The sequence below is a fragment of the Wyeomyia smithii genome, chromosome 2, assembly GCF_029784165.1.
Source record: "Wyeomyia smithii strain HCP4-BCI-WySm-NY-G18 chromosome 2, ASM2978416v1, whole genome shotgun sequence".
Taxonomy (NCBI): domain Eukaryota; kingdom Metazoa; phylum Arthropoda; class Insecta; order Diptera; family Culicidae; genus Wyeomyia; species Wyeomyia smithii.
In genome coordinates this window covers 221,736,772-221,759,371 of record NC_073695.1, presented here as the reverse complement: position 1 = coordinate 221,759,371, position 22,600 = coordinate 221,736,772, and the positions used below count along the sequence as shown (strand labels likewise).

Sequence of the window (22,600 nt, the reverse complement as noted above, 5' to 3'; positions counted from 1 at the left end):
ATGCTAATAAATCGGTTAGTATTCGATGGATTTCCTTCGTTCTTGCAGCAATAGATTGTAAAATTTTCTAAGATTCTTACCAAAAGAAGATAATTGTAATTTTATTATTCATACTATTGTACTATTGAAAATAGTCAAGCCTTGTCAAAACGAAAAATTCGACCTCTAATTGGTCGTTATATGATTGCTTCCCTAGCACGGTCGACAGAATCATATACCTTGCAATTGAAAACATGCTATTTGGCCTATATAAGACCTGTTTCAGCCAAAGCCGCTTATAATAGTTCTAGACAGCGACAACAGCAGTCGTCCTCCCTTAGCAGCAGCACTAGCAGTGCAGTGGATACCAGCGATGGCGGAAAGCGGCCACAGCTGTGGCGTAGCAATGGATAGCGCACTAGTTGCAGCGGATTCCAGCAACGATAGCAGCTGAGCCAGCTGATGCAGGGACAGTGGATACCAATGGCAGCGGCCACAACTGTGGCTTGGCTATGGATAGCGCACTAGTTGCAGCGGATCTCAGCATCGATAGCGGTTGATGCAGTGAGGCACTTTAGTGAAATGCAGTCTCTGTGCGATAGGGGGCACTAGTGAATGCATTCAATGAAAAGTTGACTCATTTTGACAACACGTGAGCCGTCTAGGTTTGAGTGTTAAATCAGCTTTTCACTGTTTATTTTATCACAAGGAATATTTTATTCACACTGTCAGTGATAACGCAAAGATATGATCGGCATCTTATCCGATACTAAAATGAACAGCAAATTCCCCCTTTCAGGATGAAATAAAAACTTGATTGAAGCGTTAATATTTTCTTATGAGTTGATTCACATTTTAAAATTTGTAAAAGTTATAAATTTTACTTCATCTCCGTGTCTAAAAACGTACTCAATTATCTTTTCCTTCAGTCATGAGCACGGCATCCGAAAAAATTTCATCTCAAAATTTAAAAAATTGTCAAGCCCCAACCATGACAAGCAACTTACTATATTATTGAAAATGGTCAATCCTTGTTGAAGCGCAAAACTCGATTGATCTGATTAGTCAACGGTTGTTTACTAGAAAAAATTACAGACACGCAAGCAGCCGGGTTATCTTTCTTGTAGAAGTATTCTACTTCAACCTTGCGGTCGTGGCTTTGCATACAACCCTCGTGTTTTTGTTAGGAGGAGAGTCAACAGGGGTACTGTAAAATCCAGATTGACGGAACGGTACGTGGTGGGGAGATTTCGAATGGAATATAAAAAATAACACTTCCCGCAAATGAGGATTATTTGGCACAATATTAGACATTTTACACAACTAAAAGTATTTGACACCGTAACCAAATCGCACATGTGTCAAAATGGTTTGTTTACCATATGTTTCAGCTTTGTTCATCACGTTCTAGATATGTCAAAATCAACCAGCACTTACTGCTGGCGCCATCTATTGACAAATAGTGAGAATTCTGTTGCGCACCTTATATTTGAAGTGAACTACAAGTTTTGAATTTCTCACTAAAATTACTCAAATAGTAAATTATTATTTTATTTTTTTAGTGGTGAAAACTAGAAGTGTACAAATTATAGGTATATAAATGTCAGGAAAGTTTTCCCAATGATGTTATAATATGATTCTAGTGGCCATTTCAAACGATAAACTTCATAAAGATTAACATTCACACTTTCAGCACATTTTTTCGATACTCCCGAGGCCAATCCATGTCTCGTCTTCGCATTGTGGCGGTAGACAGTATTCCGTTATACTCTGCAATGCGATACTGTTTTAGCTTTTTTTTCGTTTAATGACTCTAGGATATCTATACTGATACTGATACGAGCAATACTGATAGCATTTATTTTTTAGTGATTGCCAAATAGTCGTCAAACCGGCTGGCTGGTTTCATATCGGTTTGTTTTAGTAACAATTCACATTTGTTCAAGAAGCTTTTCAATAAAAACTAAAAGCAATCTATGCATGGTAGTATGCAGGTTTTTTTTATCACGCTCTACACTTTCTTTTTGAGACGTTATCAAAGTGGTCAAAACAATACCGCAGAGACAGAAGTGAACACCCAGAGTTTCCGAAAAAAAATCCCCTCCCTTTGTTTAATCACTCCCACATCTGGCAAACATTAGCCCGCTTGCCGAGTCACCGAATCTCTTTTTTTTCTATCATATATTTGCCAAGAAAATCTTCCCTAATCTGTTTGCTCGCTTACGCCCAGTTTGCGTGAAATTGCTTTTACCTTTCACTCCTGTATTTTACGCCGACCGTAGACGGCGGGGCGGATCACAGGTTAAACATTTGCCGTGACTCGCTTTCTTCTCAAACTGCCGCTATAATTTTGCCGGCTTCAATAGTATCTCGGCGATGTGTATTTGAGCTCAACGTCTTCATCTGTGACGGTTTTCTAACTTTACATAAGAAAAAATCAAACCATGTAGCGCTTTTGGTCGTTTGTTTGAATACGGTAGCAGCTGGGCTTTTTGTTCTCGAAGCCTCTCACTGCGGTCCGATTTGAAATGTAATTTAAAAATTTAGGTTTTTCACCTTCACCAGCCCTTTTGTCTATTTAAAAATCTGCCAAATGTAGAGCCAATCATGAAGGTCTTGTTCAACTACAAACACTCTTAAAAATTCCATGCGGACATCTTGGTACAACCGAGAGAGACTTCGATGTTGTAAAAAATTTACACTTTTAATATACATGTGATACATATCTCTTTCAAGTTTCTGTTTATTCGTTCCTCTTCCGCCGAGTGGTGCTGGCTAGTTTGTCCTGTATTTACATATAGGTACAGCACCAGCATGGATTGCAGCCAACATTGACACGACCTGGTAGTGTGTCTGCTTTTCGGCTAGAACACCTTTGGCCTGCTGGATGTAAACTGAGTGAATCTCATTCCGGTTCTGTTCTCTGTATAAATAAATGACCAGGTCTACGCTTCTGGACTCTGCACTGCCCTCACAGAAACACTAATGGGCGAGGATGGGCTTCACAATTTAATGGTTTAATTTCCGTTTTGTCTTATCTAGAGCCCACTATCCTGGCTGGCAGCAGTAGTAAAGCCTATGTTGTTGAGGGCCGAGCCTATCGTGTTGGTAGGCGGTGCAGGAGGCAGGTAATCTCGAGCATAGTTTTCTCGACATTTTCCTTGACCAGCAGTTACAGCCTGATAGCAGCACCGACTTGGGGCCATATTGCACTTTGTGCCTAGTGTGCCTACCTTTAGAATGGAAAGTGGCCTCTACAGAGGTTCTACGTTCCTGTGTCGGGCGGATCGCCAGCAGCACACAGCCACTGAAAATAAGAATAGACAGAAGGTTCGACGCCCAATGTCACAGTACAGAATTAGACTATAATAGCCAGTAAACCAGAAACTTTCAATGGGAGCTAGTGAAAATATAGCTTCTGTTCAAAATTTTATTCAAACTTTTCGATTTGTACCTAATGTTATTTTTTAGAAACTGTTCTTCTTTTGAGCATCTCTCTTCTCACGGGGAGTGCCGTTCCATAGTTCCGATATCTAAAAGCAGAATAACACTTTACAAAGGCACTACCCATTTCCGTTTCGTAATGGGTAATAAAAACGTAGCAGACAACACTAAGCCAGAGTGTATGTGAATATCCGATATCCATTTGATAGTTATTAATGTTGTGCTTAGTTCTTGGCACATAACGCCAGTTTGGAATGGGATAGATGTCTTTCTATCGAACATAACTAGATCTTTGGTAGTTTTATTATGATTAAACTTTTATCTCGCGCGCAGCTGCTGAGTCCATTAAAATCCCATAGCCAGTAAAGTCAACTAATATTTCTATCAGGAAGGTGACTGTGACGAAGTAATAATAAAACTATAAACAGTCGAGCGTCAAAAACTATCAACACGAATATATGGCTTATATTTTCTAACGTCATCATTGACGAAGCTCTACTATCGAAAATAAAAACAGAACAGCTGTCAAGTTCTTTTTTCAGCTCATAACTAAAAATTCTAGCTTCATGAAAATTGTTCACGGATATCTCCCCAATTCAGCCAACCGTACGACGAAACGCGCATACCATCGATGAAAGTATGAAATGAAATTTCGAACTTTCTCCAAATTAACTGAGACTAGTGGTGGCGAAACTTTAAAATCAGAAAAATTTTATCAGTAAAGCAAGACGAAGAAGACATCTTTTCCATTGCGTGAAACTCGGTTCAGCACCATTAGTTCTTTTTTTTTTCCTGGCACATGTCTCAACCAGCGCGACACATGCCGGATGGCAAATTTTACATTGCAAGTGAGACGCCACAAAGCCAACCGACCGTCTCGCGCGCATTCTACCCACGCGAAGTGAATAACGAGCAAACATCTACCCGTTCTCCGAAAACTTGCAAACGGTAGGACGCTTCGTGGTAAACGTCGAAAAACTAACACCCTCATGCGCGAACGGCGAGAGGAACTTCTAAGAACAAATCCTTTTTCCAGTGGAATGCAAATTTACACAAGTTCTATGAAGCGCAATATTGTTGGAAAAGTAGGGGAAATTGATTAATATGCAAGTTTCGAGTTAGTGTACCTTAACGAAGTTTTTGCAGGTGAGCTTAAAAATGAACAGGTTTCTGTCACCTGTTTTTCTTGTAAGTTTTCCGTTTTTATTTTATTTCTATATGTTTTTGTATGTTTCAACAACTCACTTCCCAAAAATGACATTACGTTTTACATCTTTTACTTCAGTTATCACTCTAAGTACAATATCAATATCCAGTACATATTTTCAACTGTTTACAGCGACCGAAAGTCGCGATTTCGGATTTCGAAATGATATCTGATATCGATTCCTGGCTTCCTAACTCAGAAAATACTTATATTGGATAGCATTTAACTCTTAGGTTGTTTACCAGATACCAGAAGTCACCACCTTGAATTTTAAAATAGCATCTAGGGTCGGTCTCCAGCTTCCAAAAGTCGTCATCTTAACTTTCAAAATAGTGTTCGAGTCACGCTTTTGCTTCTGGATATCTTCGCGATTCCAAAAACACCCATAGGGGATTATGTTTGACCACTTTTGGCGGTACTCCAGTAACCGGAAATCGCTATTTTGGATTTCAAAATGACGTCGGTGATAAATTTACCCCCTCAAGACATTATCCCGGTCCTGAAAATATCCATTTTGGATGGTTTTTGGTAGTCTGCTAGAAACCGGAAGTCGCCATCTTAACTCTGAAAATGGAGTCGGCTTATGGGCGTTAGAAAATTTCGCGGTCCAGGAAAAAACTCGCATTGGGTAATACTTGACCAATTAATGCTGTTTTACAGGCACCAAAAACAGATTTCAAAGCATCTAGAACTAACGGGTGTTAAATAAAAAATGAGAATTTTTTCAATACCTTTCAGTAACTCAAATACAGAGCGTAAAATTTTCTTTCTCCAAGAAAATCGCTCTTTGGGCTTCCAAGAAACAGTAGGCGTGTTTGGTTTTGCTAGTTTGAATTTAGTCAAAGCAAAGATGGCGTCGAAACAGCACGTGCTCCGCGAACGCATTGTACGGTTCTACGAAACGCATTTCCAGCAAGGAAAAAAGTTCACGGTGACACATTTTAAGGAAGAAAATGTACCTGTCAGTACGGTATATCGTATCCTGGGTTCCCTCAACGTAGAGCGGAAGGTCGGAAGTGGTCGTCCGGTGACGATAATGACGAAGCAGAGGAAGACATCGTTAAAGAAGCTGTTTGACAACAAGGACGCAACCAGCCTGCGTGACGCCGGTCGGAAATATGGCTGCTCCCATGTATTGATCCATCGGACCCTCAAGTTGGAAGGAATCGTCTGCAGGAAGAAGACGAAGTCGCCGGAGTACACGGAGGAGCAGATTGAGACGGTTAAAACACAGTGTCGGTGGATGACCAAAAAATACCGCGGGACGTCTTTCGTTCTGGACGACGAAAGCTATTTTCCGCTGTCCAAAACGCAAATTCCAGGAAATGATAATTACTACTCCAGCGACAAGTCATCCACACCACCTGAAGTGAAATACAAGTTCAAGCACAAGTTTGAAAAAAAGGTTATGTTGTACATCGCCATTTCCTACCGGGGCATTTCAAAGCGGTCTGGCAATCAACCAACAAATCTATCAAGAAGAGTGCCTCGATAAAATCCTGCTGTCGTTCCTGAACGAGCATCACGCGGATGGGAAGTACGTCTTCTGGCCAGACAAGGCGTCTTCCCATTACGCTAAGAAGACGCTGGCGTATCTTGAAGAGAAAAAGATACCATTCGTGCCGAAAGATCGTAACCCACCAAACTTGCCCCACTGCCGCCCAATAGAGGATTTCTTTGGCTCACTCAGTGCCCTAGTATATAAAAACAATTGGGGGGCCGAAGATACGAAGCAACTGACTACAAGAATCCGGAATTGTATCCGGAAAATGGACGTAAGTGCCGTACAACGTTCTTGTGAGCGCATAGCAACAAAGTTGCGTCGAACAGCAGACCCCGGCCCTTACTCAAACATTCACTGATATTTTTTTAAGAAAATACATTGTGTTATTAATAAAAAATACTGAAATCGATGAAAAAAAAATTTTTTTTTTATGTGATTGAAAAAATTCTCATTTTTTATTTAACACCCGTTAATCCCCGGTTTCTGAACATCATCCCAATTCCAGGGAAAATGGATATAAAAATGGTATCTAGAGTAATTCCATCATTCCGGCTCTGAAAATACTCATTGTGAATGGTATTTGGCAAATCGAAGGAAACAACATCAACTGAGTAATGGAATTTCATTATTATTATAAGAAGAAATTGTGATATACTTTTCATTTGCTGCTTATATTTTATACTTGATTTTTATTATTTTTACCATCTCCTTACCTTTTCCTCACCTATTATGTATTTCATTCTTTTTTATTAATAGCCATCGCATTTCCTTCTACGTTTTATTACACGATTCAACTTTTTACATGTTTTACTTCCAATTTTTCGTTTCGTTTACCTTCTTCTATTGTTTTCTATTCTTCTTTTCTTTTGTTTTCGTCGCTCATTTTTCTTTTCCAAATTTCTTCTCTTGTTTTTTTTTTTGTTAATTTAATGTCTTTCCTTCTTTTTGTTTCCTGCTTTCTTTATTACATTTTCTATTTGATTTTCTCATTTTCCTTTTTCATTTTCGTATTCTGGCTCCTTTTCCCATTCTCTTTTACATTTTACTTTGTCATTGTTATTTCTCCATTCTCTCCACTACTCGTTTTCTCCATGTGTCTCAATGATTTCCTTTTTACATTGTTTTCCCTTACTTTCTTTTTTTCTGTTTCTTTTCTTCAAAACTTTAACGTGTTTTCCTCACTATTTCACCATTCATTTTCCCTTCTAGTTTGATTCTTTTCCGCGTTTTTTTTTATTACTACCTTCATGTATCTATCTCATTTTCTAATTTATCTTTTCCATTTCCCTTTCTCTTGCCTACCTTGTTTTTCTTTTCTAATTCATTTTTCCTATTTCCCTCGCACGAATTCAGTTTCCATCTCTCTTTGCTATCCTCAGCCTTTTTTTGTAAATTTATCTGCTATTTACTTTTTCCATGTGTCTCTATCACTGTTCTTTCCAACTTTGCTTTCTTATTTTCATTTTTTCATTTTTTTCTTTTTCTGTTTTCAATTTCTTCCACATTCCATATTCCAATTTTTTTATTCACATCTTCAACGTTGTTTTCAACTTTACCATTTTCCCAAATTCCTTTCCTTCACTCTGTCAGTTTCTTTTTTTATCTCTCTTTATCATATTTCTCTTCAGATTTCCTTTCCATATTTATCTGCTATTTTCTTTTTCCGATTTAAATTTTTAATGCTTTTTCTCATTTACTTTTCATGCTTTCTCTTCTTATTCTCGTTTTAATTTCCTTTTTTTTCATCCCATTTTTTAATTTCTCTTTGTCATATTCGTCCTCAGTATTCTTCTCCATTCTCTCCACTACTCCTTTTTTTCATGTATCCCTATAATTTCCCTTTTGGATTATCCCCCTTATTTATTTTTATTGCTATTTTCCATGAATTTTCCCGTGTTTTGTTCCTGTTTCACTATTTAATTTTCTTTCCATTTTCATTCTATTTCTCATTTTCTCTACTACTCTTTTCACCTATTTATGACCCCCTCTAATCTATCTTTTCTATTTCCCTCTTTTACTACTCTTTCCTACCTTCATTCGTTCGAGTTCTTTTTCCGCCTATTTGTACCATTCTTTTTTTCAGATTTCTCTACTATTTACGTTTTCCATGTGTCCAAGTTTCGTTTTAATTTCGCTTGCTTATTATCATATTTCTATCGTTTCGTTCCAATATCTTTTCCTGCTGTTCTTTCCAATTATGATTCCTTTTTGCTTATTATCCTTTTCCCATTTCATCTTTTCATATAATTATTTCGTTATTCATGTCTTTACCTTCACTATTTTCCCATTTTCCTTTCTTATTTTCCTCTTTCAGGTTCATTTATTCTCCGATTTCCTGTCCATTTTTACCTGCTATTTCTTTTTTCGGGTTCCATTTTTCCAATGCTTTTCTCATTTCTTTTTTATACTATTTTTCCCCTCTTCGTGTTTCAATTTCCTTGTACTATTTTTTTTTAATTTTCTTTTTCGGTTTTTTTCTTTAGTTCCCCCTTGTATATCATTATTCCGCTAATCAAATCTCCAATTTGTTTCTACTTTTCTGTTTTTGAATACCCATTTTCGTTTTCCATTTCTTATTTTTTTTTTGTTTTTTCTCAACGCATTTTCTCTACTGTTCTCTCCTGTGCTTTTTCACTTTCTCATTTCGCTTTTGATTCCTCGCTCAGCTTTTACATTTTATTTTATTTTTATCTTTCAGGTGCCTTTCTCATCTCTTTTTTCTATTGTTATCCCCAGGTTTCTTTTCCATTTTCATCTGCTTTTTCCGATGTGTCTCTATCAGTTCCCTCTCTAATTCTCTTAGTTACCAATTAGTCAATTGCACCCTAAGAAAACTAAATATCACCATTTCTTATTTTCAATTATTTTCCGTTCTGTATTATCTCCATTATTTTATTAACGTGTTTTTGATTTTTCTCCCAATTTCGATTTGTCTTTACTATTTTTCTTCTTAGGCATCCCTTCCATTTTCATCTACCATTCATATTTTCACATATATTATTCTTTTTTTTTTAATTCGCCTTTCCTATTTTCATTTCTCGAATGCTTTTTCTCAAAATCTTCAAAATGTACTTTTCCTCTCTCTCGTTGTTTTCTTTTTCTATTTTTTAAATTATCTCTTCCGTTTTTGTTTTCATATTGCCTTTTGCGATTAAATTATGTCGCTATTCTTATTTCCAATTTTGTTTCCACCAATGTTATTTTTTAATATCTTTTAACATTTTCCATTTCCTGTTGCAATTTTTTTCTTTTCACATTTTTTTCACACAAGAAAGTAGATCTATCTATGCCCCTTTCATTGCCCTCATATTTGAAATTATCTTTTTTAATTGCTCCTTTTTGTCCCCCTTTTCATTGCTCACTTAGTTTTTCCGTATTCCTTTCCTTTTTTCTGTTCCAGATTCGTTTTTCATCTCTCTTCACCATTTTATTCACAAATTTCTTTCCCGATTTTACTTGCTTCTTACGGTTTGTCTCTATCATTTCCCATATCTTATTTTTATTTCTCTCCATTCTGCATTATATCTATTATTTCATTTACGTGTTTTTGATTTATCTATCAATTTTTTGGTTTTCGTTCACTATTTTCTTTTCTTTTTTTTTGTTCCCTTTTTACCTTCCTATTCGCAGGACTGCAACCAAATAATTGCAGAAAATTTCCGACTGGAAGTTGACCCAATTTCCAAGTCTCTTTACCAGGTTCATCGTCAGATTTTCATTTCAACCATTTCCTTTTTAAATTTTCCTTTCACGTTTTTAAAATGCCAATATTTTTCCTATTACATTTTCATGTTTTCTTCCTTGTTCTAATTTAATTTCATTTTCGTATTCTCTTTCTCTGTGCCCCTTTCATTGTTCTCATTTTTGTCATATCCTATTTTTATTTCTCCTTTTCATCTCCCTTTCATTTCTTATTTAAAAGCGAAGCAACTCAACCTTCTAATTATTATACACAGACTTTTTTTTCCTTTTTATTTTCCAGGTTCATTTCTCTTTCCTTTCCATTTTAATTTGCTTTTTACGGCGTTTTCTCTTTCATTATCAAATCCCTCACTTCCTGTTATCTTTATTATTTTATTCACATATTTCTGATTTTTTTTGGTTGTCGTTTTTTTTTTTGTTTTTCTTTTATTCCTTTTTTTGCTATCCCATTCGCTGGATAGCAACCAATAGATTGCAGTATGAACTCGACTCAATTTCCATTTCTCTTTACCATATTCATTCACCCAGTCTTTCATTTTCTTTTTAAATTTTCCTCTCTGGTTTTTATTATGCCAAAGTTTTTTTCCTTTACCTTTCCGTGTTCTTTTCCTAATTTTCGTTTAGTTTTCTTTTCGTATTTTATTTTCCCGTTTTTTTCCTTATATTCTCTTCCCCTTTTAGTTTCCATATTTCTTTTCCACATCCCTCCTTCAGGTTCCTTTCTCATCTTCATTTACCAAAGATATCCTCAGATTTCTTTTCCATTATATATGCTACTTGCTTTTTTAATAGGTCTCTATGTTTTCTCTTTTTATATTGCCGCTCTCTTTTTCAACTCTCGGTTTGATTTGCTTTTTCTATTTTTCTTTCCTTTTTCGTTTGTTTTTTCAAACCTCTTTCCATATCTTTGTTTTGTTTTCGTATTCCCTTTTTTGTTTGACCTTTGCCTCTTTAATTTCATTTCTTTTTACGATTTCCTAAATCCACATTTTCTCTATCATCTCGTTCACCTATCTATGTTCCTTTGTATTTAAAAAGAAGGGAGTATGTTAGTAGCTTAAGAATTTATAATATAAAGTTTGTGTGGCTAATCACAAACGGTGACTCCGCAATACAGTGCTGTTTCGATTTTATCACGGTCAAAAAAGAATTTAGCGAAATGATAAAAATTTAATTTTTTGTGTTGGATTCAATTGAAATTCATGATATTTCGAGTAAAATGATGCACTTTTATGATTGAATGGAATATAAGTTCAAGATACAAATGAATAAACAAGAAAAGGTTATTTTATGATATTTTTCTCCATTGCATTTTCGCGAACTTTCTGACGGCTATTATACATGCAATATCAATATGATTTGTACTGCCCATTCTTTAGCATAGCTATCAGAGTCTAATGCTTGTTTATATGAAATTGTGGAACCGCTAGATCTTATAAAATTTAAATTCACGCTCTATGAGGACCAAACTGTAGGGCTATTCGAGTTGTTAACAGATCTTTTCTCTCAACTGCTCGAATAATACGTAATTTTTGCTTCAAAGCCAATGAAATACGTATTTCATGGTTCATTTTTCTCAAAATTATGACACAAATTATTTATAACAGATCTGACACTTGGTTGCCTCAGAAAATTGATCAAATCAATTGAGTTCATAAAACATACAGATGCATGGACACAAAGCACAAGTGAAAATGATGTTTCGAATACATTTTCTACAAATGGAAGTACATTATTCTTCATTTAAAGTTTTTATTTAAAAAGCGGGATAAAAACGGAAAAAAACGTGAGAAAGTCGAGCGTGAATTTGGCGAGTAGTGATAAAAATGACTGTTGATAAAAGCGAAAAAGCACTGTACTGTGTCTTTCTTATTTATCTGTGCCATTTTTCTTTCTTAGAATGATTTTCCGTTGCTTTTGGCCATACCTTCTTTTCTATTTTTCGTCTAGTTTTTTTTTCGTAGTCTTATCCTATTTCCTCTTCTCATACGGGATTTTCTTCACAAGACATTCGTCATAGACAAATGAAGGAAAGTATTCCAAAGACATCCACCAAATAATGCCGAATCCACATACACACGAAGTACATTTTTCGTTTGCTTTTGTGATACACTGTTGCCAATACATTCTCAATATGATTACCCGACTGCTAGCGCGGGTAGCTATCGCAAACACACAGCAGCAGAAAAAGTATTTTGAGAAAACAATAACAAAAGGCTGTACTTTTGGAATGCCTGGCCACAACATTTAAGGATCTCAATGTTCTCAATTCTTCTTTTATATTGTAAACACATTGGATGCTACAGAAAACATTTCTGCAAAAAATTGGATTGATTCCTGATAAAATTATGCACTTTTCATATTAAAAATAAGGTAATTATATTATTATTTTTGGGTCTTAATTAAATTTCAAACAAAATTTCTTGATTTAATTTCAAACATAATTTCAAAATAAGTGGAAAAATCTGCTTACGTAATTATTGAACGGCCCCGAAGGCTCAATAGTTCCCTATAACTCATTAATATACAATTTCCTCTACCAAAGTAGCGAATCTCGAATTAATATTTTTCATGCAGGCTTAAATTAAAATGCGTACTTGCTTTTTAATCTTAAGCGTTTTTTCCGCCTTATCTATTCCTTTCTAATTTCTTTTTCTTATCAGTAATAGATACTTAACAAGAATTGAATTTTACTTTTTCACAAGCAAAGTGTAAATCTGTTAGTCTTTAAAAGCTATACATTTTTACCCGTGTAATCCTCGGCTTGCGAAGAAGGCTCCCCAACTCAAGCCGATGATTCCGTTATTTAGCCTTCCCAATCGGTACTAAAAACTGTACATCCAAAAGCTTTTCATCATGAGGAGCCGTGTCCGTTTTTGCTCATGTCTAATGAAGAAGCATTATAAACACCGTCCCGCCAGGTGCCACTCCGGTGATAAAATAAAAACTTCTAATTTACAAGTAGGTACGCCGCTCTGAAAAATATCTCTCGTGTATTAGGTTCCGAGCATCGGCACACCGGCCGGTATTCATCATCAGCGCTCGACTCTGTAGGACTACTAATGACGATATATTTTAGACGTGTTCCTCTGAGAATTGCACTGAGCCGGTGGACATATTGGCGAAGAACTGATGGCCGTGTTGAAACATTCAACTGAAACACATATGTGCTCCAAAACAGGAGGATGGTGAACACTAGCTCTCTAGGTTGGAGTTCGCTTTCCGGGTAACCTAATTAGGCTATTCAAACTTTGAAAAGATGTGGGTGTGCTTTCATTACATAAATGAGTTTTAATTTTCTTTTTCTTTCATAGAGTTTCACTATGTTTTATCCGTGAAATTGCATAGTGTACTTTATTTTATGTTAGAAAAAAAAGCTTCGAAAATTTGGTAAAACTATACAAAATGAACGCAGATTTTCAAGAAACAACTTTCATCTTATCGACTTGTACCTGTTATGCACTCTGATGTTTATTATGTAAATTATTTTTTCCTGATCCCAAAGATCCATCTGCCGTGCTCCATCAAGGGAATCTCATTACTTAAAAAGAAAAGCGATCCTAACTAGATCTTACTTTACAGAAATTTGCATCCCACAGCCGCACCGAGTCTTCGAGCGTGCGGGAAACTGGCAGGAATCTCGCATCCTCTCTAGGAATGGAAAATTTATGCAAAGTACATTCGTATCCTTATCGTTCCAAACCGAACCTGGAGCGCACCCCAGTCTCGTCATCATGTGTGTCTACGTGTGTGTTTGTTCACAGATAGACAACAGCTTTAGCCACGCAAACAGTCACCCATCCAAATGTGTCACATGGCTGAAACATGTTTGGATCCATCGCACCGGATTCCGGGAGATGCAATAACGGAGCATTGCACACATAGAGTCGGTCTCTGGCAGTCTGAGATGGCGACAGCAAACAATACGACGTTCAAACAGAATCATAAATTTTATGATGTCGAGATATTTGTTGTTTCGGAGTTTATTTGTTGCGACTCTGGGGCGTTTGATATCCTAGCTGTGAATTGTTTGCTATTGCCAGACAATATAAGTCTCTGCTATGCATCTTTGCCCGTCACAGAGGTTTGGTATCGAGAACCTGTAATATGTACGCAAACAGCGAACACATAAATTGAACTGCTTTCGGCAATACGCTATTGCTGGGACTTTGAATTTGGAAAGATGCCGAGTGCCGTTCAATATTCCAAGCCGTAGCCAAATCGAGACAAGCACCGGCGGATGTTTCTAACAAGTTCAGAACAGCAAACTTGTTGATGCCGCATGCGGATTGAATATTTGTTGATGTTCAAAAATGTTTGCTCTATGCATCATTGTCTCGAACGGTTCTCGTACATACACAAACCGATATCCAAATGCTGCTCTCTATGCTAATCCGAGAAAGCACGTACTCCCGGATTAGTTACGATTTGGGAATTTATTCGCAACTTTCGGTATATGATTTTCTTTGATCTGACGCAACCACAAACAAGAACGGAGAAGGAAGATACGTGCCTAGTTGGCACCTCACTTGGTTTTAATATCGTACAGTTTGCTAGCATCGAATACTGAGAACCAGCTCAGGCAGTCTCCATATAACACATAGGTCTAAACGGATTAGATTTAATCGAATCAATAAAAGTGTTGCTTCATGTCTGCATATGACCATTGAAAATCAAGACTAACTAACGAACGAACGTTTCACGCTCATTGTGTTTTATTTCCATAATTCTAAAACCAACTGATCGTTTGTTTGAGGTTTTTTTGTTTACGTAATTTATGTAATCAAATCGATCTAAATTGAAACAATGTCAGTTACGGTATATTTAAAATATCAGTCGCATCACACTTCTTTCCAATATTTTATTGATTTTCATCACTATTTTACTTTTGGTTTTTTTTTTCATTTCAAAATTTTACCTTATCAAAAATAAGAAACTTTAATTCGAGTCCATTTTCATCACAATAGTTAGCACCTCTGAAGCGATGCCAAAAGTTTAGAGAAAATTACTAATTTACGCCATCCCTGGTAGTCTAGCAAAATGTCTGCCCTGCGATGGCTCGAAATATTATTCATTCCATGCCTGGTGATTTGGAACTTACAGCAAGGGAAGATTACGCCAAATTGCTACTCCTGCAACATTTGTCACAATCACAACCAACAGTTGCAGAACAAAGAACCAGACTGGGGCAAGAATAAATACTGATCACAATAGAATAATCACTCACTGAAGCTTTATGGAAATTTCCTGCATTTATTAAAACAAAATTTGAATATTTAATAACAGTACTGCAGGCTTGCCGGTGTCCTCCCAGGGTAAGGGCTTATCTCGGAACGTTCCGTTGTCAAACCCCAGCACACAACGAACTGTCGGTTCCCGGTGCCTACAGTTTGAGCTTTATGGAATCTCTTCGGGTGAAGATTAGATTCTCCGATGCTGATACTCCATAACTCATTTAGATTCTCCACCGAGAAAGAAATACACCGACTAGAGCTGTACACTCTAGTGAGGAACAAGTTTTAATTTGGGCCAGCCTGATGGCCATCAGGTATCTAAACTTTGTCTAACAAGCCCGGCCGGCAGCAACAACACTCAATCTACTTACTGTTCATGTTCTATACTATCGGGCGATTTCATTATCGTTCGAATCATCATCATAATCATCACTATCAACATCACCATCATCATCATCATCTAGCATCAACATCATTGTGATCACCGTCATCAACACTGTCGCGGTCTTATGCTGTACTGTCCTCGAAGCGTCATAAAATTCATTATCATCATTATTCATCTCTCACCACGGTCTTAGCAGCCGGGCTTTTGCTTGTTCCTGACATTCTCTTTCGCCGGAATTGACATTCCGACGTCCCCCTCCAGTATGACGTTTACAATTTCCTATACCCTTTCCCCTTTCCATACCGAGCAGAATCCATCAAAAGGTGCAAGGAAGGGGAAAGGGTCAAATGGTTCCTGGTTTACGTTATGCCAACGACGCGCGGGAGATGAGAGAAGAATCGCGAAAGAGGCTGACGCCAGTAGATTGAACGGTTTTGTGGCCCAGCGGCGCAAGGTAATGGGCGAATCTGGAGTAATGGCGGAAGGAGTCGTTTTGTTGGCAGCAAATGAGCTTTTCACATCACAGCTTATAAATCTTTATGCTGATGCTTCTCAACCGAGGCTCGCGACCACGTTTCCTTTCTCTTTGAGGATGCATTGCACTGTGGGCTGGGATGCTGGGGAGAACGGCATGCTGCTATACTGCACTGGTGGCCTACAAATAAGCGTTAGCACTTTGCTTTTAGCAATGCGCCGCTGTGTAGAGAGTCATTTATTGTTGTTGTTCATCGCCCCTTTTTCTGCCCTCGTTGTGAATTTCCAAACAAAATGGTTAAAATATCATCAGCCTTCGTGGTACTTGTGCTTTGACATGATGGCTGCCTATTGTACATTAAGCACGGAAGAAAAGCTATTCTTTTTATAAGAGAAATTATGGAACAGAGTAATATTAGCCGTTTGTAGTGAGAACAGCGTGACATGCTGTACACTGGGGATTGTTTGTTTCGAGTGCACTTAGTCACCCAGGCGTGCGTACCCACAGAACCGTATACACTTACTTGAATATTTTTCCGTTCACCGGTTTTACAAATGGTTTATGGACCGAAACGAACACACGTTTTTATTAACAAACAAAATTATTTGCTTCATTACATTTACGACTATTGTGAGAAAATGGAGCTGATCCCAATTTTATTTGGCCAAAATTGAATCCGCCACACTGGTTCTCATTATTCTAAAAGTAACAATATATAAGATTTCGCATTCATTCTTCTCACCTTGTTATCCATTATTTACCATCGTGTTCCCCCCCCCCCCCCCCACCTTTCCATTTTAGCTGGGATTTGGATGGTTTTGCCAAATTCCTTCAGTTTGCCTTTGATAATTACCTACGATCTTCCAAAAATTCGGAAAATTTGGTGGTTTGATAGTTTTCCAAAAAAAATATCTCATTCTCCTTATCACTTGATCACTTGATGACCAAGTCAGCCAAGTCAGCCCAGAACCTCGCCGGACGTGTGATCGAATGAATAGCAAGTTTCTTTTCTGTTTTTTGCCCCAGTAATAAAAACCTTGAACCTATCTGCAACATTCCATTTTACCCTTGGCAAGATCGAACTTATAACCGGGTAGCTCTCCGCTATCCACTTTCACGTGTGTTTCATCGGCCATCAAAACTCATTTGATCAACACTAGCTTGTATAGCTCCCTTACACGGGTTTTGGCATCCAGGTTATGTTTCAGCATCCTGTTGGATTGTTGATCAGCACGGTACGACCGTAAGCCTTCACAAATACAAATTTGTCGAACTAAATCACGCCCGTAGATCCCAGGATTCTTGTATGGAATACTCGTATGTTTCACCTCTACACCTGATTCGTTTTGTTTGATCCGGTAACAGTTGATATCTACAACCTATTTTGGAAATTTCTTGAAATTCGCGAGTTTTCCACCTAACCACGTCTGGTTCTCAATGTGAATACGTGGAGATTTTTCCCGACTTTCGTGTTGCATCGTTGATAACTCTTGAATGTGATTTTCAATTTTGCTGAAATTTTCACCACTGAGTAAGCCAACGATTCGGATGTCATTAGGTTCCCGATGTGCCAACTAGGGGCGCTGCAGTAAATAAAAACCAACGGCCAAATACTCACTGAAACAGGCTTTTTAATAAAACTTACCAGAGAAACGTATAATAGTTCTCATCAGCAAATTGTAATTGTGCCGTGATATTGGCAGGAGGAATAGAAAATTCTTTACTCTTGACATAATTTGTCTCTCTTGTAACAAAACTGGTCAGAGAAACGTTTGTGAAGTCGCTTGAGGCGATTGTAATTGACGATACTGGCTGGAAGGAAGGATAAAAACTTACATAAATTATAAGCATATCATTCTCAATAAATCAATAAAAAATATATCCGGAAGCCGGTTAAAAAATTCACTTGTGAAAAGTTTCTAATCATATCTGCTGAATATTTCCGAATAAGACACAAGAGCAGTGTGTGAATCAAGATGATATCAGGAAAAAATGATAGGACAAGTCGAATCAATGAATATTCGATACCATTAGATGGAGTGAAATTGACATTTTTTTCCAAATAACTCCCTTCATCCTTTGCTTCATGAAATATATTCAAGAATTATCTACTATTTTTTTTACTTTTATCAAACTTAGCTCAATTTTCCAAGTTTAACATAACATACCCTATGTCCAGTTTACTTCAAGTAAATTATTGTCATTTTAAAGCTTGTTCGTTCAAATTTGAATGAGTTTTAACGAAGTTAGGAAGAATTATACGAGCATATATAACATTGCCGTGCATTCCATGGTTAGGGTAGAATGGTGTTGAACATGGTCGATTCGAGCCAGCACTTTGAATTATCAAAGGCACAAGACTCGGTAATAGTTAATGCGTCTCTTGTAAAACACTATTCCATGTTTGCTGTGTTGAAGCAAACATAAACGAGCGTTTTCACAGGGAACGCATTCTCTGTTTTCGTTTCTTGTGCTTTTGTAAATTCGATGTGGTAGCTTGTATACGGCAATTTGTGGATTTAACACCATTTCAGCTTAACTTTGGCAGGAGCGTGAATTTCTTAGGTTATATTTGAGAACACATAAACATTATCTAGTGTTGTAAAAGCACTGTTGTATCTTTTGGTCAAAACATTTCATCACAAATTTTTAAGTAATTTTCATGTCTCACGTTGTCCGTTTAGCCGAAGATTTTCGTCAAAAGATCTTCCAAAGAACCGCGATAATAGACAAATACTTGTAGAGTTGGATGCAGTGTGCCGTGTAATGATATTGTGACGTAGATCCATTTGATTTTTTGTAAGCTTTGAACCACTGCAACCATTATTTTGATCTTTTGTGGTAAACCATTTGATTAGTTTTTCAATACAAACGAATGCATTTCTTGTCTTTGTCATGTCATTTGTTTTCTTGATTTTATTCAACGCATGAAGAAGTATTAACGAAAAAAAAAAACACAACAAAAGATAGACCTCCGAATAACGAACAAATTGGCATAAAAACTTATATTCGCTAAAATGGCGCTTACATCACATTGTCATCTCACGGCAGTACAAGTGATGGATTTTTTTTGCGCAAGTTATCCGCGTAGTTTAATAACGCGTCGCGAATCGGAACGGGTTCGTTCGGTCGTTAGAAATCGTGATTAATCTGACGACTACGCAAAAAAAAATCTCTCAAAGATTTGAGCCTACCGAAGTGCATTAGCTTTCTCGAGGATACTCGGGAATATTTTCAAAAAAAAAAAACCTTGAAACATTTGGATGATTCTGATGATAAATTAGCGCCACTTGTATAAGCTCACGGGGCTCGATAAGAAAGATACTCATCGTTCGTCGTCGTAATGAGTTAACTTCACACTTGCTTTCATTTAGTTTTATAATACTTCATACAGTACCACTACTTGTTCTAGTAGCCTTCAATTTTTGCGCTTTTCTGGTGATAGAGATGTCATGGTAATGTCAACTGAAGTCTATTACTAAAGGTTGTATTTGATGAGTTATCTCAACTGCTCTCTAACAGCGGGTATTATTTGGGCTCTCGCCGCACTTAACAAAAAAAACTTAACAAACGACGATTCAGTCTAATCATGTATCTGTTTTCTACCAAAATCCAATGCACCAAACATTTCATTACGGATTGAGAGGTTTCAGATTTATTACTTACCATAGTGACACAGCCCCTCGTTTCCGCAACAGTCATGGAGCTGTAGGAATAAACTCGGTTCCCGACAACAACGATTACTACACTTTCTTACAACCACTTATCTTACACTAACGATCGTAAGCACGTAACCGACGCCGTTGTCGATCTGCACAAAGTGATAGCTATTGACTGAAGATGATGAACTAATCCCAAGCCATATGCGCATTTCTTTGTGCAACTTCATTAGTTCTGGTCGAATACGGAGGCGAAACTTTGTAGTGTGCGGTCGTCAAGGTCAAACTCAATGTTTAGGAGATCAATTCCACCACGTAAAAAACGGCTTTTCTGGAAAATCTGCGTAAATTTCGAAATCCAAGTAAAAAAATTGAATGGAAATAAATCGCATTAAAAGCGACTTTAGTCTATTTTTTATTCGCAAATAGTGAGAACTTTTGAACTTAATCGTTATTTTTTTACATCGCCATATATGGATGCTGAAATCTATAATCTTTCTCAGTTTTTTTTTTCATACACAAATATATAAACCAAGCCTAAGATCCATCGACATCGTCATCAGTATGCGAGTAAAGTAGTATCGAAGATCGTGAGCTCTCTCCGCCTTTCTTTTTACGATACTGGGAGTGTATACTCTCCTACTCTCTCTCTCAATTTTAACGCAGCTGAAGTAGTCCACCACGCTTTCGCTCTTTGATTTTCGCTCAAAACGCTCAAAAGGTTCTCTACTAACAACTCTATTTCAGCAACCTTTAACATTAGTTTCGCTCCCCTTCAGGGCTACCAGTCATTATAATCAGAGAGAGTTGAAAGAGAATCATTGTTGAAGTTTACCGCTTCAGACCATCAAATTGATTAACCACAATCGAGCATCTTCCTTAACCTATTGCAAGAAACACATTGACATTAGACAGGCTATCGTGCTTCTACGTTTACTTGCGACGTGTCTCATATACAACCTCTGCAACTTTTTGATGTAGGACTACGTATCTCAAGAAATTCGACTACATACTTCAAAATCTATCAATGGGAAGAGGAAAAAACAACTCGACAACTGATTGGTCGCTTAATGCTAGTTTTCCCTAACACAGTCGACAAAATTATACTCCTAGTAAACCGGTCTTGCACTGTTTGGGCTATATAAAATCCTGTGTCTACTCAAACCAATCATTTTACTTGTGGATGGTCTTAGCTAAGCAATAGCGGATAGCGGCAGCGGCAATGGGTACCACCAGCAGTAGTGGCAGCGTCAGCTGCAGCCGTATTGGTAGCAGTATTGGCCGGTATTAATATTGTTTCGTTTATCCACTTCACTTTCTTCAAAATGTTGGAATGGTTGTAACACGAGCTGTTTTTTGATTCTCGGAAATATGCAACACCCAACAGCAGCGTAAAAAAAGGTTGCGTGACTTAGTAGGACATCTTCTGTTATTAGCATCCATACGACACTGAAACGCATAGTCAAGCCTTAAATATGGTCAAGCCTCAATCATGCAAATATCTGTATTATTTTAAATAGTCAAGCAGGTTTGATTGATTTGATTTGTCACCTAATGGTTGCTTTCTCTAATACAGTCGTCAGAATTGAATATCCAGTAAAACGGAAATGTGCTTTTTGGCTTCTGCCTAAATCAATCAATTTACAAATGGATGGCGACTAGGTCGGTCCTAGCTAAATAGCGGCGGGTAACAGCAGGGATGCCACATATATAGATTTTTCTGTATTTTACAGATTTTTGAACTGAAAAAGCAATACAAAATCTGTATTACAGAATTACAGAATATTTCCAAAAATACAGATTTTACAGATTTTTATAGTTATACCGACGAACTGAATTCAATTTCAAAGGTAGAATTCGATTATACGATTTTCAAAGTTTTGTAAACAAACAACATCAGAATTATGAAGGTATCGATGAAGAAGAAGTGAAATGTGATTTGAACGAAGCGCGAAAGTGAACGTTTCGAAATATTTGTCAGGATTTCAATTGGGTTGTTTAGCTATTCACGGATTTCTGATTTTTACATATATATCAGTTAAAAGAGTATAATTTTCTGAGCAAAACGTGATTTTTAAAATATATTATCATTGTCCTTCGATTTTTAAATGAAGATTGATAAATCACTCTAAATCGCTACAATGACACTTTGCTCATATATCAACTGTCATTGTAGCGATTTCGAGCAGTTTTAATTCGTGATTTGAAAAACGAAGAACGATAGAAAATTTTTGAAAACCACGTTTTGCTTAGATAACGCAGCTCTTTCAGACGGTATAAAAACTGGTATAGCTAAACAACCCAATTCAAAGTTCGTAGAACAAATTGCAAAGAAGTGCGATTTCACTGATCCTGTTGTTAAAATGCCAGTTTTAAGTTATCTTAGATCGTTCGTGAAATTGGAAAATTTAAACGATTTGATGCTACAATTCCCCAAATTCGTAAGCTAATGATCTCAATTTTAAAAGCTGAAAGCTACGTTGCAGACCAATCGTTCCCATCGTCGTGGTAGCACAGAGATGCGATCAGCATTACATCTGATATCAAATTAAACAACAGCTGCCCTTGTAAGGACAGCAATAAATGATTGAAGATCATTAAATTTCGTATTCGCACAAAATTTTAAATGTATTGAATGATGTAAAAAAACGACTTTATGCAGTTTTACGTCAACCTTGCGGTCGTTTCTTTGCATACAACCTTTCTGTTATTTTTTTCCTGAAGCGTAATTTTTTTGAGGGCCTGCTGAAAAATTTGGAAACGAAAAATGCTGTTTTTTTATTACATGTCCCATTACACACAAATTCAATAAAATTTTCGTTCTTCTATCACTGCCTTTTTTCTAGCATCAATATATTATCATTTTAAATAAATACAATAATTTTCAGTTAAGCATAACCTTTGGTGTAACTCTGGGATTGCAACCAAGTAGAATGTTTCTATAGGCTATTTTGTTGTTAAGAATGCGTGAAATATAAAATTTGTATATCTTTCTCAACATAAATAATTTG

The 22,600-nt window shown here is 36.9% G+C and overlaps 1 protein-coding gene across 11 annotated transcripts in view; it reads left to right on the top strand.

Annotated features, from left to right (window-relative positions):
* The window catches only part of LOC129725427 (fat-like cadherin-related tumor suppressor homolog), a 682,871-nt gene that overhangs the window by 583,847 nt on the left and 76,424 nt on the right, over positions 1-22,600 (top strand). The gene's annotated exons all lie outside the window — the stretch shown is intronic.